The sequence below is a fragment of the Camelus dromedarius genome, chromosome 5, assembly GCF_036321535.1.
Source record: "Camelus dromedarius isolate mCamDro1 chromosome 5, mCamDro1.pat, whole genome shotgun sequence".
In the NCBI taxonomy this organism is placed as follows: Eukaryota; Metazoa; Chordata; class Mammalia; order Artiodactyla; family Camelidae; genus Camelus; species Camelus dromedarius.
Genome location: NC_087440.1, coordinates 21,067,380 through 21,084,314, shown reverse-complemented (window position 1 = coordinate 21,084,314; position 16,935 = coordinate 21,067,380). Strand labels below are relative to the sequence as shown.

Genomic DNA, 16,935 nt, shown 5'->3' with positions numbered 1-16,935 from the left:
TAGACGTGGTCAGTATACTTGATTATAATCACATCTAGATCTTTCTCCCCAGAATTATACCCTGGTCACTTAGAGTAGAATTGTGGAAGTTCCAAGATTGAGCAGGACTTGAAAATTGAAACTTAATCAAGCAATTAAGTTATGATAGATGCTTCTGTAAAACAAGTGTAATTTTGATATTTCTGGTTAGTGATTTTTAGTGATACTTTTCTCGAGCCTCAGAGGTATGATTTCTGTCTTGAATCATGTGCTTCAGTGGTCTTTGAAATAAAAATATTTAATAGATATGATTCAGTGGTGTACTTCTTATATTTGCATAGTTTGGGGGCCTTGGTATGAGAATAGTTAAAGTTGTTCCCGTAGAAGGAAGTAGAAAGGAACTTGAGAGAGGAAGTAAAAGGAGGAAACTAACCTTAGCATAATAAATAAGACGCTCATCTCATCTGAATGCCTCAGGAAGAATTAAATTTCCCAATGAGAGGATGAATTCTTCTTGGCCTAATATAGATTGTTTAGGATATTTTGAAATACCATGCACCTGTACTTTTTGAGTATACTTTAAACATTTTTTCTTCTCTTCTTCCTTTCTTTCTTCTTTGCATGTGAACACTTTTAATATTTCATATTAAAAATAGAATCTAAGAGTAAAATACTTTCCTGAAGAGAAACTAAGTTCTTTTACCTAGAACGTTACATAAGGTTCTTGCCATTTATTCTCCATTATTCATCTTAAAGAGTCTTCAAAAAAGAGCTGCTTAGGTGTATTGTGCATACATTACTTCATTAGGTGCCTAGAATGGCATCTGATAACTCAAAGATCTGAGGTACCAAGTGTGATGCAGGGGTGATTGGCAAGGCTTCCTCCTGGCTGAATTAAATATTCACCTCAACCATCGAAGTATTTTGGCTCTGCTTCTAAATTTACCTGGAAGTTTCCTGATGAACTTTTCAAACATTCTGTTACCAGGAATCAGATGCCACGGATGAAGAACATAACAAATAACATGAGTAAAAATGCGCAGTACATTAATAGTTGTCATTTCATGAGTTTTTACTCTGTGCTAGGCAATGTGGTATATAGTACACATTTCAAAAGAAACAAAGGTAATTTTCTTGACATCAAAATATGTTCCCTTACTTGATAGTAGATGCTTGAAGAATGTTTGTGGAATGTATTAAGGGGCATGTGTTCTAGGACTAGGATTCCTTTCTGTGGCACCTTCAGACGAGGTAGCCTGCTGACCCTTCCATGCTCTCTATCTGTAAGCATAAGAGTGTTTTCAGCTCTCTTGGGAGGTCACTGTAGCTACATGGTAGTTTTCACCAATTCTTTCCTGACAGCCCTGGTCTATAGCTTCCCTCTTCAGTTGGACCCTGGTCTGTCTTGTCCTCTTAAGACCACAGTCCTCTGCAAACAACTGCTTTCTCTTTCTCAGCTACCATCAAGTCTGTTCCAAGAACACCCTACCCCTGCCACTTCCGCAGTAAGGATTGTGTATTATAGAGAGAACCTAAGTGTTGCATTTTATTCTCTTAGCAAAAAAAAAAAAATTGGACTAGATGATCTCTGAGGTTTATTTCTCTTCAGAGATAATTCCCTGAGATGAGAATTAAACAGAAACTTTGTTCACAGATAGTTGGTTAATTAAGCAGAAATTTCTGTAGGCTAGTATTTTCCAAATGGTGTTCCATGGAACCCTGGGTTCCTTGGGATTACTAATACTTGGAAGGAAAGATTTTATGGTCATCTACATTTGAGTGGGATAGACAAAGTTGAACAGACTTCTTTACTGCTTCCAGCCAAGAATTTAATGAGCCAGCCAATCCATAATGTTAAGGATAAACATAAAAACTAGGAAGAGATGGGAAGGTATAAGAGTTAAATATCTTAATTGTAGAAAGTCAGTGGCTAACACACAAAATTGACAGATATCAAGAAACAACACTAAAAGCATGATTTAGAAATTGGGGGTTAAACACTAAAACAACAAATACTGTTGAAATTTTTGCCTTTGCGGTCCTGGGAGCAGGAATTGGTTTGGGACTGGAGGGAAGGCAGGAGAACTGCTATTTATTACTGTTGTAGAACTATTTGACTTCCCAAACCATGTATTATGTATTTGATTAAAATTAGACATGGAAGAATATCAAATCTTCAAAAATAATTTTAATGGTTGAATGACATTTCATTATGTAGTTACACCATAATTTTTATATTAAAATCTTCTATTACTGGTTATTTAGACGGCTTCAGTTTCTTTTAACATTATAAATAAATGCTGGGACTAAGTATTTTTGTCTGTATCTGTGATTTTCTTCTAAATTGCTTGAAGTGGGAAAAAGCCATAGATTTATGATTTTCTTGTATATATTGAATTACCTTTTGAGAGTTTTGATTTTTAAAAATCAGCATTTTATTTTCTTAAATAGTGGTCAGTAAAACTTTAATTTTATAGGAGTGGGAAATGAAATGCCCACAGATAACCTCGATGCTTGAAAAATACTATTATATCAATTTTGCTTACGTAATTGGAGCTTGCTATATTTTTTTATCTTTTAGAGGTTTTCATTATCAAAGATTTGTGGTCATTGCATAGACTTTTGCTGTTAATGAAGTTCTAGAGTATTCTGAAATCTGTCTAAAAACCAGTGTATGTTTATAACTTTTCTAATGTTAAAATAAAGTGTTTTTTATAAAAAAAACTTATAAAATACATTATTGTATAAGGCAAATAAAAATCACCTGTAAAGTTTTTAAAATATTTTTATTCATCTCATTTAAGATAGGTTGACATTTACATTTTTGGCCTTTAATTTTTAAACTGTACATTTTAAAAAATTTTAGTTAATTTACAATGTTAGTTTCAAGTGTGTAGCAAAGCAATTCAGTTATATATATATATGTATATGTATATTTTTTCAGGTTATTTTCCATTATAACTTATTATAAGAAATTGAATATAGTTCCCTGTGCTGTAACATTAGGTCCCTTTTGTTTACCTATTTCATATACACTAATGTGTATCTGTTAATCCCAAACTCCTAATTTATCCCTCACCACCCCCCTTCCACTTTGGTAACCATCGTTTGTTTTCTATGTATGTGAGTCTGTTTCTGTAAACTATACATATTTTTGAATGTAACCTTTGTAATGATCGTTTTAAGTCTTTCCAAAATATCAGTGTTTTCAGATATATTAACATATAAGCAATGATTTTGATGTTGCCTAATTAGGTTTTACTTTCTCTTGCTGAGTTATTAATAATGGCCAGGAGTACCAGTTGAAATTTTTTTTCTTTTGTTACAAGAAAGAAAACTTGGACTCTTTTCCCTTTTAAAAATATGGAAAGGTGTGTTTTCAGAATTCCAAGAAGTTAGAATGAAGAAGTTAAGGAAGGGCATCAGGTGTATTTCTTAACATGGTTGTTCTATCCTGTTTTCCAATCACAATTATTCTTCCTGGAGAAGAAAGGTGAGCCACTGAATATAAAATATGAGTTTTTTATTTGAGTGGTGCCTACTCAATAACTACTATACTTTATTTTAACCAAATCTGTAACTTAGATTTTATATTGTGGCAAAAAATTGTTTGACCTAGGAAAACCTACAAAATCAATGTGTTCCTTCCCATCTTCCTTTGAATTCTTACTCATACTTTTTCCTTTTACTTGACTATTCTGTCAGATAGTCTTTCTTCATTCTTAAGTCTTTTTTCCCTACTTTTTTTTAAAAGTTGAGATATAATTCATATAACTTCACCACTTTAAAGTATACCATTGAGTGGCTTTTAGTATATTCATAAGGCTCTGCAGCCATCACCACTGATTCCAGAAAATTTCCATCACTCTAAAACAACCCCAGAACAGTTGGTAGTCAGTCCCACCTCCCCCTAACCCTGGCAACCACTAATCTACTTTCTGCCTTTCTGAATTTATCTATTCTGGACATTTCATACAGATGGCATCATATAATATAGGGCCTTTTGTATCTGACTTTGTTTACTAAGCATAATGCTTTTGAGGCTCATACATGTAACGTGGAACATTCCTTTTTATGGCTGAATGATATTCCATTGTATGGATATTTGAGTTTTTTCCTACTTTTTTTTAATGGAAGTAAAGTTGATTTACAATATGGCACTAGTTTCAGGTTTACAGCATAGTGATTCAGTTAATTTTTTTTTCAGATTATATTCCATTATGTGTTATTACAAGATACTTATAATTCCCTGTGCTATACAGTGAATCCTTTTTGCTTATCTATTATATGTATAGTAGTTTGTATCTATTAATCCCGTACTTCTGTTTTTGTCCCTTCCCTCCCTCCCCTTTGGTAACCATAAGTTTGTTTTCTATGTGTATGACTCTGTTTCTGTTTTATATAGATTCATTTGTATTATTTTTTAGATTCCATATGTAAGTGATGTCATATAGTATTTATATTTGTCTGTCTGACCAACTTAACTAATTGGTCCATCCATGTTGCTGCAAATGACAGTATTTCATTCTTTTTTTGGCTGAGTAATAATCCATTTTATATTTTATACACACACACACACACACACACACACACACACACACACATATGCATACATACATACTACATCTTCTTTGTCCATTAATCTGTTGACAGTCATTTAGCTTGCTTCCATGTCTTGGCTATTGTAAATACTGCTGCTATGAACATTAGGGTGCATGTACCTTTTCAAATTAGAGTTTTCATCTTTTCTGGATATATGCCCAGGAGTGAGATTGCTGGATCATATGGTAACTCTAGCCTTAGTTTTTTAAGGAACCTTCATACTGTTCATAGTGGCTGCACCAATTTACATTCCCACCAACCATGTAGGTGTTCCCTCTTCTGCACACCTTCTCTAGCATTTATTATTTGTAGACTTTTTGGTGATGACCATTCTGACTGGTGGGAGGTAATACCTCGTTGTAGTTTTGATTTGCATATCTCTAATAATTAGTGATATTGAGCATCTTTCCATGTGCTTGTTGGTCATCTGTATGTCTTCTTTGGAGAAATGTCTATTTAGGTCTTCTGCCCATTTTTTGATTGGGTTGTTTGTTTTTTGTTATTGAGCTGTATGAGCTGTTTGTCTATTTTGGAAATTAATCCATTGTCAGTCACATCGTTTGCAAATATTTTCTTGCAGTCTGTAAGTTTTCTTTTCCTTTTGTTTATGGTTTCCTCTGCTGTGTAAAAGCCTATAAGTTTAATTAAGTCCCATTTGTTTGTTTTTGCTTTTTTTGGGGGGGGGAGATAATTAGTTTTATGTATTTATGTATTTATTTTAATGAAGGTGCTGGGGATTGAGCTCAGGACCTCATGCATGCTAAGCACGTGCTCTACCACTGAGCTATACCCTCCCCTTCTATTATTGCTATGGCTAAGACTTCCAGTACTTTGTTGAATAGAAGTTTAAGAGTGGGCATCCTTGTCTTGTTCTTGAATTAACAGGAAGGCTTTCAGTTTTTTGCTGTTAAGTATTATGTTGGTTATGGGTTTGTCATAAATGGCTTTTATTATATTGAGATATGTTCCCTGTATACCCATTTGGGTGAGAGTTTTTATCATGAATGGATTTTGAAGTTTGTCAAATGCTTTTTTTCTGCATCTATTGTGATAATCATGTGGGTTTTGTCTTTCCTTTTGTTAATAGATTGATTTGTGTATGTTCAACTTGTAACCATGGAATGAATCCAACTTGATTGTAGTGTGTGATGCTTCTTATGTATTATTGGACTTGATTTGCTAATATTTTGTTGAGGATTTTTGTATCCATATTCATCAAAGATACTGGCCTGTAATTTTCCTTTTTTGGTAGTGTCTTTTCTGGTTTTGGTATCAGAGTGATGGTTGCCTCATAGAATGAATTGGGAGTGTTCCCTCCTCTTCGGTATTTTATAATAGTTTGAGAAGAATAGGTGTAAGTTCTTCCTATGTTTGGTAGAATTGCCCAGTGAGCTATCTGATCCTCAACTTTTGTTTGCAGGGAGTTTTTAAATTACAGATTCTATTTCTCTTCTGTTGACTGGTCTGTTCACGTTATCTGTTTCTTCTTGATTCATGCTTGGCAGGCTGTACCTTTTTAGAAACTTGTCCATTTCTTCTACGTTGCTCAATTTGTTGGCATATGACTATTCATAGTATTCTCTTATGGTTTTTTGGTATTTCTCTGGTGTCAGTTGTTATTTCTTCTCTTTCATTTCTTATTTTATTTGGGTCCACTCTTTCCTTCTTGGTGAGCCTGGCTAGAGGTTTATCTACTTTGTTTATCTTTTCAAAAAAACAGCTCTTGGTTTTATTGATCTTTTCTATTTTTTAAAATCTCTATTTGTTTCCTCTCTGATCTTTATTATTTCCTTCCTTCTGCTGACTTTGAGTTTTGTTCTTTCTTCTTTTTCTAATTCTTTTAGATGGTAAGGTAGGTTGTTTATTTGAGATTTTTCTAGTTTCTTGGTTAAGGCATGTACCACTGTGAACTTCCCTCTTAGAACTGCTTTTGCTGCATCCCATAGATACTGTAAGGTTGTGTTTTCATTTTTGCTTGTCTCAAGGTGTTTTCTGATTTCTTCTTTGATCTCCTGATTGACCCATTGTTTTTTCAGTAGCATGTTGTTTAGTCTCCATGTGTTTGTTCTTTTCCTGTTTTTCTTTCTGTAGTTGATATCTAGTTTCATACCACTGTGATTCAGAAAAGGTGCTTGAAATAATTTCTGTTTTTTTAAATTTCTTGAGGCTCTTTTTGTGATCTAGTATGTGGTCTATTCTAAAGAATGTTCCAGGTGTGCTTGAGAAGAATTGGTAATCTGTTCTTTTTGTTTGTTTGTTTATTTGTATTTTTTGATGTAGTATCCTGTAGGTATCAGTTAAGTCCTTCTGGTCTGTTGTGTCATTTAGGGTCTCTGTTGCCTTATTGACTTTCTGTCTGAATGGTCTGTCCATTTATGTCAGTAGGATGTTAAAGTCACCTACCATTATTGTCTTCCTGTCAGTTTTTCACTTTATGTCTGTTAGTATTTATTTTATGTATTTAAGTGCTTCTATATTGGGTGCACATGTTAATGACTGTAATATCCTCTTCTGGTACTGATCCCTTTATCATTATATAATATCCTTTGTCTTTCTTTATTTTCTTTGTTTTGAAGTCTATTTTGTCTGATATGAATATTGCTACCTATGCTTTTTTGTTGTTTCCATATGCACAAAATACCTTTTTCCATCCCCTCACTTTCAGTCTGTGTGTTTTTCACCCTGAAGTGAATCCTTATAGGTAGCATATTGCAGATTCTTGTTTTTTATCCAGTCTGCCACTCTGTGTCTTTTGATCAGAGCACTTAGTTCATTGACATTTAGAGTAATTATTGATAAGTATGTACTTACTGCCTTTTAAGCCTTGTTTTCCAGTTATTTTTGTAGTTCTTCTTTATTCATTTCTTCTTCTTTTTATTTTTCCTTTTGTGATTTGGTGGTTTTGAGTTGTGGTTACCCTGGATTTCAGGTGTGTTGATCCATGACTATATCCACTTGCTTTAAATTGGTAGTCATAGAAGTTCAAACGCTTTCTAAAAGATCTGCATTTTAGTACTCCCCTCCCCCGTATGTTGTGATTTTGATGTTCTATTTTACATCTTCATGCTTATCCTTCTGTTGTTAATTGTAGTTATCACTTTTACAAATTTTTTGTTGTTTTTAATCTATGTGCTGGCTTATTTAAATGATCAGCAATCCTTTTATGTATTTGCAGTTCCTATTGTGATTTTCCCTTTCCTATAGATTCCTGCTTCTTTTCTATTTTGAGAAGACTCTTCAATATTTCTTTTAGGGTAGGTTTAGTATTGCTGAGTTCTTTTAGTTTTTGTTGTCTGAGAAATTCTTTATCTCTCCTTTTATTTCAATTGATAATCTTGCTGGGTAGAGTATCCTAGGGTTCAGATTTTTCCCTTTTGGGACTTTGAATATATCATGTCACTCCCTTCTGGCCTGCAGAGTTTCTGCAGAGAAATCAGCTGATAGTTTTATGGGGCCTCCCAGTTACTGACTGTTTTTCTCTTGCTCCTTTGGAATTCTCTCTTTTTCTTTAACTTGGCCTTTTTAATTATGATATGTCTTGGTATGGATCTGTTTAGATTCATCTTGTTTGTTTGGGCTTCCTGTACCTGAATATTTAGTTCCTTCTTTAGATTTGGGAAGTTTTAAGCCATAATTTCTTCAGATATATTTTCAGTCTACTTCTTTCTTCTCCTTCTGGAACTCCTATTGTGCATAGGTTGGCACGTTTTCTGTTATTCCATAGATCTTGTATGTTGCTTTCTTTTTTTTTTCCATTTGTCTTTCTGTCTGCTGTTCTGATTGGGTGATTTCCATTATTTTATCTTCCAGATCACTTATTCGTTTTTGTGTCCTTTAGTTTAGCTACTCATTGCTTCCAGATTGCTTTTTGTCTCAGCAATTAAATTGTATGTTTTTGATTAGTTCATCTTTATAGATTCTAGTTCTTTGTTACATTAATCTGTGTTTCTGTTGATAAATTTTCTTTGTTCTTTCAGGGGATTTCTCTTTTTCTTTTAATTGGTAGTAATTTTTCTGCCTTCTCATTTTACTTGGCTTTCTCTGTCTCTATGACTTTAGGGGAAACAGTTATCTACTGTGACATTTAAGGGGTGTTTTTACGTGAGAGCATCCCTGTGTAGACTATGTGTCGAATGTCTTTGGTATGAGGTTTGCCTTTGATATGGATGCCAGCCATGCCTTTCCTCAGTGTGTGCGGGCCATTATTCCCTGGAGATAGGATGTGTGTGTGATTGGTGTTAGAGGGTCTAAAGCCTGTGCACGGTGTGAGGCGGGACTTCCTCTCTGCTCCATGGCTTTTACTGCCCTGTTAGGAATGGGATTTACTCCTCAGTTATTGGAGTAGAAGCCCTTAGGGTCAGATTTGATCAGAATCTGTTGCCCTGAGTATGTGCCTTGCCCCAAAGGAGATGACTGCTGAAGCAAGTAAGGTCCCTGCGCTCACAGAGGACCAATGCACTGCTTGTGTGGTTGTCTATGGCTCCACTCAGAAGCAACCCATAGATGTGTCCCTTCCTTTGTTGTGTTTGTCTCAGATCTAGTGCAAGGCTGTGGTGTGGATGGGCAGAGTTAGGGCATTCTCACTGAAAGACAACTGACACTGTCCACTTCTGCCCTACCTGGATCACATCCCAGGCCTCTAGCTAGTTCAGGTCCTCTCCCAGGGCCTGTCTGCCCAAGATTCAGTGTTAAGGTGCTGCATACTCCTCTGGTGCTGCCCCATCCATATTACACCCCAGGACCCCCAATCTGTCTCTGTGTAGTTTGACCAAGTCCTACTTTTTTGGCTATTATGAATAATGCTGCTTTGAACATTATTGTACAAGTTTTTGTGTGGACAGTGTGGACAAATGTTTTCATTTCTCTCTAATATATCTAGGAATAAAATTCCAGGATCATATGGTAATTCTTTGTTTATCTTTTTGAAGCCTAAGTTGTTCTTGTCCTACATCTTTAAATGCTATCTATGTTTTATCTCTGTTAGGTACCAGAATTGTAAAGGGGTAGGACATCATCCATTAATACTTGTCTGTGTATTAAAAAACAAAAACTTTTAATCTAAAACAGTGGTTTTCAAACTTGGCTACACTTTGGAATCACCTGGGGAGCTTTAAACTGGCTGATGCTTGGCTCCCACCCCTAGAGATTCTGATCTGATTAGTCTAGAGTGCAGCTTTGGCCTCCAAATTTATAGTGCTCATCAGGTGATTATAATGTATAGCCAAGGCTGGGAACCACTACTCTAAAATGTGCTGTAAGCCTGGAGTTAAACTTACTGCTCGAAAACCAGAAGGCGGGGACTTCATGTATGTACAAGTTGATCCTTGAACAACGTGGGTTTAACCTGGGCAGGTTCACTTAATCCCAGATTTTTTTTTTCAATAAATACCTACTGCAGTACCAACGTACCCATTGTGTTGTTCAAGGGTCAGCTGTACTTTTCTTTGGGCAACATTGCTACAGATTTGAATGACTTGATAATGTGGCTCTCTACTGTCCATTTAAAATGTGTAATAACTCACACTCAGTAAACTCAAAATGGCTTAAAGACTTAAACATAAGACAAGGCACCATATATCTCCTAGAAGAGAACATAGGCAAAACATTCTCAGACATAAATCATAGCAATGTTTTCCTAGGTCAGTCTACCAAGGCAATAGAAATAAAAGCAAAAATAAATAAATGGGACCTAGTTAAACTTAAAAGCTTTTGCACAGCAGAAAAAAACCATAAAACAAAAAGACAACCTACAGACTGGGAGAAAATATTTACAAATGATGCAACTGACGAGGGCTTAACTTCCAGAATATACAGACAGCTCATACAACTCAATAACAAAATCCAAAAATGGGCAGAAGACCTAAACAGACATTTCTCTAATGAGGACATACAGATGGCCAATAGGCACATGAAACAATGTTCAGTATCGCTAATTATCAGAGAAATGCAAATCAAAACTACAATGAGGTATTACCTTACACCAGTCAGAATGGCCATCATTAAAATGCCCAAAAATGATAAATGCTGGAGAAGGTATAGAGTGAAGGGAACCCTTGTACACTGTAGTTTGTGTACAATGTAGTTTAGTGTAGCCACTATGGAAAACAGTATGGAGGTTCCATGAAAAACTAAATTAGAGTTACCATGTGATACAGCAATCCCACTTCTGAGCACGTATCCAGAGAAAACTCTAATTTGAAAAGATACGTGCACCCCAATATTCATAGCCCCACTATTTACAATACCCAAGACACAGAAGCAACCTAAATGTCCGTGGACAAATACTTGTATAAAGAAGTGCTGGTATATATATATACAATGGAATACTACTCAGCAGTAAAGAATGAAATAGTGCCATTTGCAGCAACATGGCTGGACCTAGAGATTATTTTACTAAGTGAAGTAAGTCAGAGAAAGAAAAATATCACCTGATATCACTTATATGTGGAATCTAAAAAATAATGATACAAATGAACTTATTTACAAATCAGAAACAGACTCACAGACATAGAAAACAAACTTATGGTTACCAAAGGGGAAGAGGGAAGGGATAAATTAGGAGTTTGGAATTAACAGATACAAACTACTATGTACAGAATCAATAAACAACAAGGACCTACTGTATAGCACGGGGAGCTATATTCAATATCTTACAATAACCTATAATGGAAAGGAATAGGAAAAAGAATATTTATATATATGTATAACGATCACTACACTATACACCAGAAACTAACACAACATTGTAAATCAACTATACTTGAATTTAAAAAATTTTTGAATGTGTAATAGTAATTGAAAACATATGCTCTAGAGCAATCTACCTGGGTTTCATCCTAGCTCTACTGTGTGACCTTGCAAAAGTTGCTTAACCTCACTGTTTCTTCATTTGTACATCTGTAAAATGTGGAATTAAATAGTGTTTGCTATGATCTGAATGTTTGTGTGTCCTCCCCTTCAAAATTTGTATGTTAAAAATTCTTATGCAGGATATGATGGTATTAGGTGGGGCCTTTGGGAGGTGCTTAGACCATGAAAGTAAAGCCTTCATTAATGGGGCTGGTGCCTTTATTAAAAAAGAGGCTCCAGAGCCTCCAGAGGCTCCTTAGCCCCTCCCACCATGTGAGTATGCAGCAGAAATGTGCCAGTTTTTAATCATTAAGAGGGCCGTCACAAGATCTTTAAACTACCCAGTCTGTGGTACTTTGTTATAGTAGCTTTAATGGAATAAAACAGTGTTGTAAGGATTAAATAAATGTGTTTGTGTGTGTGTGTATTTATATATATATTTATATTTCTTAGAATAGTGTCTTGCATGTGTAATGCTTTATAAGCATTAATTATTATAGTTGTTACTTTGAGTTCTCTCCATCACCCACCATCTAAACTTTCAAAATGGTGAATAAAGATCATTAAAAAGTTAACTGCCATTTAAAAAAATGTTTATATATGTTTGAATTTTTTTCATAATAGGAAGTTGATAGGTAACATAATGACCCTCCACGTATTATTCACCCATCTTCTACAGTCCTGGACAGTCTTGCACCCTCTATACTCCCGTTTTCCCACCTCTGACTTATTTTAAAGCAAATCCTACAGATTGTCATTTAAATGACTTCTAATTTCATACATTTTCTTTGAACCCCTGAGGGTGCTGATAGTCAGTAGGAAAGTTAAAGAAGGCGGATACACTAGAGGTGAGGGGCCATGACAGGAGATTGACTACACTCAGGATTGAGCTGTTGTAAATTCTCTATTCCTGCTAAATTCTCTGCTTATTTATGGGATCCTCTTATCCACTTCTTGGTATTTTGCCATTAAAATACTAAGAACTTATTCAGCCCCATTAGAACCTATTCCTACGACTTCATGTGAAATGTATCCCAGCCAAACCTTAGCAAGGGCCTTTCCTCTAAACGTCTGTTAGCAGAACGATTAGGACGAATTTTTCTACTGTGTTGTTTCTGTACTTTTATGGTTGGGGTGGATGATCATCAATTAGTGGATGGAGATGTTTCCACAAACTTACACTTACTGTGAACATGTTCCAACTGGAAGATCTCTCTCAAGAGAGGCAAAGAATTGATATTATGCTTATGAATTAGGGTCTAGAATTTAGTCCTTGTCTTTGCTTTCTTCAGTCTTATAAATCTGTTGTCTGGTTGTCATAAGCTATCATTTTTACAATGAAAATAAATGTATGAAATTTTAAAGTAGTATAACTAGACTGCAAACTATTTGGAAAATGGGAAAAAGAAGAAAAAGCACTGTTAATTCTACTATATCACCATAATAATTGGTTATATTTGGATAATTCCCTTCCATCTAGACTTTTTTCTACTCATATTATCCCCCTCAGGTAATTATAGCGTATATTTGATTTATTTTAAACCTTACATTGTTCACTTTATATTATACTAACCTTCATAATGTAAACCTTTTTGTGGTTTGTGTTTGCCTGCCTTAGCCAGAAAAAAAGAACCATTTAAGGACAGTCTAATTTTTTAGACGTGCGAAGTTTTATGTATTTGTCTAGATAAGTAACTATCAACTGAAAACTTAGTTTAGTTTAAACCTGTTTAATATCTATTTAAAATCTGACAATTTTTTTTGTGGACAAGTAATGAAGTTTAATTAACCAGTACTGGGAGTAACCTTCATGGACCAGCATTACTTCCAGGAGCTGACTGATCAAGTGTAAGAACCATGGGCCTCATGACTGGCATGAAAATAGTTCAGATGTAGAGCCTATACAGTATCACCGACTTTAACATTCAAATTTAGCCTTCAGATGATGGAACCATTAATATTTAGTAGCTGTTATTTGCAATTGCATTTACATTGATGTCACTCATATTTAACATAGCTGCTTTACTTTTGTTTTGCCTACTATTTTTGCTTCCATAATATTTTTAAAATAATAGCTAACATCTGAATACCAGCTATGTGTCAGACACTGTAATGATCACTTTACACAGATCATCTTTTTAAATCTTCACCAAAAAAGCCTATGAAGTAGATCTATTATCTTTATCTTACAAATTCAGAAACTGAGTTTTAGTGGGATTAGGTAACTTGCCTAAGGACACTCAGCAAATACACTTTGGGGCCAGAATTTGAATGCTGGAGTTCCCACTGCTCACCACTATTATAACCTGCTCTGAACAGAATTTTCTTTTTGCTGTAAATACATTGGTTACCATGAAAGTCTGATTAAAATATGCCAAAGAAAATTACAAGGTTTATCAAAGTTTTAATAAAAGTACAGTAATAAACTTGAGTGTAATTCATAAAGCAACTTACATTGTGATTAACTTTAAGAGAAGGAATAAGGCAGGAAACTAACTGGGTAGGATATTTTAATGCAAAATCCTTACTCTCCAGTATAAAAAGAATTAATATTGTATAAAACCATTCTCATATTGGTCTTGTCAGGAATTGATGATTTACTGTTTCTTCATTACTTCCTAAGGTTCTCTCCATTTTATCAATAAAGACATATGGATCTCCTGTTGATTAAGTCTAAGTCATTTTTTCTTTGTATTCTTTCTTCCTAATATTACTATTTTCATTTTCTAAATTAATATAAATATTTTCAGGTTCTGTATTTTTATAAAATAACTGAAAACCATGATTATTCTGGTCTTTCTAGCTCTTCCTTCAATTTAACTGCCTTTGAGTATGTGGAAGAGATAAGATTTCACGGTTTTATTGTAGAAGGTATCTAAAATTTTGAAATGAGCTATCAGGTAAGATGCTTAGCCTACTTTCTGATATTCAGCATTTCTCATATCATCTTATTTATTGTGAGGAGGTGCATCCAACAGTAAGACTATTTATCAGACCTATCCCTTGGTTTCAGAATAGATCCAGGCTTGAATAATAAATCTGCTCTTTACTGACTCCATCACCTCAGGCAAGTTACTTACTTAAACTGAGCCTTAGTATCCCCACCTGCAAAGTGATATAACAGAGATAATGACATATATAAATACTTGGTAGGGTATATGACACGTAGTACATACTCAATGATCATTTCTTCCTCTCCTCTCCCTCCAAGGTTTATAATAGAAAAGAAATTAAGAAAAAAGGTAAATGAGGAGTCTTCTAGTAAGCCCAGATGAACCATAGGAAGGGAAACAGGGTGCAAAAACATGGAGAAAAGTCTTGCATTTTCATCTCAGAGGCACGCAGTATATTAAGTTCACAAGAGCATTGGGAAAATGACACACATATTTAATCTACTAGGTTATAGTAAGTTTAATGGGATCTTTGTGTCAAATCACGTTTCGTTTTCCTTTCCCTCCCCCTTCTCTAATTCCCTTTTGCTAACATTCTAGATAGCTTTTCCTGACTCCATGAAAAAACTTCTGGAGGTAGCAATAAATATGAATAAAGCTATGTGGCTAGTTCTAAGTTGCACCCTGCCTGATGCTTCTGAGCAGTTTAGTAAAGGCTGAAAGAGCCCGAGGAGCATTATTCTTTGTCTCTCTTTGGTCTTCCTCTTACAATTCTGCATTGTCTGTCTTACTCCCATTTACTTGTAATCATGTGCTCCACACCCTCAGAAGTCCAGAGTAGAAAAGTCCTAGGCAGCTCTGTCCTGATACCAGCATGCCAAACATGTGAGAATTTTATAGAAGCCTGTTTTTTGTCTTGTGTGCTGTCTACTAAGGGAGGGGAAAAACAGAAGTACTAGGCAGCACTGTGAGTTCACTGAAAGGGTGTGTCCTTCAAAATGACACCATTGTCATACCAGGAGTGATGCTTCATAACCAATTCCCAGCTGTATCTGCTTGTTTTGATAATTATGGGCAGGACTCCTGGAATCTCTAAGTTTGATGGAAGTTAGTTTTGCCTTCAAGCCTCTCTCTGGACTTACATGGAGTTTTGTTCATATTTACCAGAAGGATAGAAAATATTGACTTGTAATTGGCATGACTCACCTAAAGGAGTAGAATTACGTAGTTGTACAATTTGAGAGATCCAGGCTTCTTTACTCACAAAATATCTTCCTCCTCATGGGATACTATATTGGAAAACCTGACTAGCAATGTCATTTCCAGGCACTAATTGATTCATGTATATTACTTTTCTTAACACTTTCTGCTCTATGGGGCATTTAGAAGTTTTACATGAGAGGAATAGATAACTTTGTAGAGGGATAGATAACTTTGGAGCACACTGCCTGGAAGAACAGTCTTCGAAAAGTACTTTGTTGGGGCTCTAGGAAGTGATGGAGAAGCACAAGGCTGCCTGAGCAGGAAGATGGGGTATTATAGAAAGAAACGGTGTACGAAAAAGATGAGAGGGTGCAAAGTGACTTCTTTTCTTTTTATAGTTGTAACTGTGGAAGACTGACAAAAGAGAAACTGTAGTATGAACTTATGTGTGATTAAAGCTGAAGGCTTATAAAAATCACCAAAGTAGTAAAGCATATGGTTCTATTTATGCTTATGTCTAATGAATGGTCAGTTCTTAATTCAAGAAAGACCTTTATGTCTTCGATATATATCTTAGTATATGAACCTTTTGCCAGAGCCACAGTCCTACTGTGGCAAGCAAGTTATGAGATTAAATTTGCATATGAGATTAAATTTGCAACTTTTGGCAATTTAATAATTTTAGTATTAATAATAATTAATAATAATTTTGTGAGCATTAATGGCTTTAATCAAAGCTCAGAATCTTAATTAAACTCCAAAACAGCCATGACAATAGAATTATAAACAGGACTCTAAATGTAATAATGGCTTCCTGTCTTGGGAGTGTTGTATTGATGCTTTTTGTTTAGATGGTTCTACTAAAAGTTTTGGTTAGCTATAGATATGACTAAAAATTTTGATCTGTATGTGATTGGCAGGCCATTCCAGATCATATATGTGTGATGGCAGTTTTCAGTTTGTGGTTCGAATGGTTATTTGTAGGCTTTGTGCTACTATTACATGTAGCTTTGTTTTTAAGATCCACTTAAATACTTTGACAGTACACCTTGTTTTTCTGCTTATTTGTTCATTCAACATACATTTACTGAAGTACCAACTGTCAGATCCTTTTAAGTATTAGAGATGCAAAAATGTAACAAAATCTTTGCTTTCTAAGAGTTCAGTCTAGTACATTCGCAGTTAACAAGGCTCCCTGCTTATCAGTGAGTGTACTCCATGGCAGTGTGCTCAACCTTAGCACTTTGACATTTTGGGTCAGATAATTCTTTGTTGGGGGGTGGGACTGTCCCGAGGCTCATTATAGGATGTTTAGCAGCATCCCTGGCCTCTACCAACAAGATATCAGTAACACTGCTCCCCTTTACCCCCAACTCGTGACAACCAAAGCATTCTCCAGATGTTGCCAGAT

General features: G+C 35.1%; 1 protein-coding gene across 1 annotated transcript in view; it reads left to right on the top strand.

Annotated features, from left to right (window-relative positions):
• Window positions 1–16,935, top strand: part of SNAP23 (synaptosome associated protein 23) — a 36,679-nt gene that overhangs the window by 3,685 nt on the left and 16,059 nt on the right. The gene's annotated exons all lie outside the window — the stretch shown is intronic.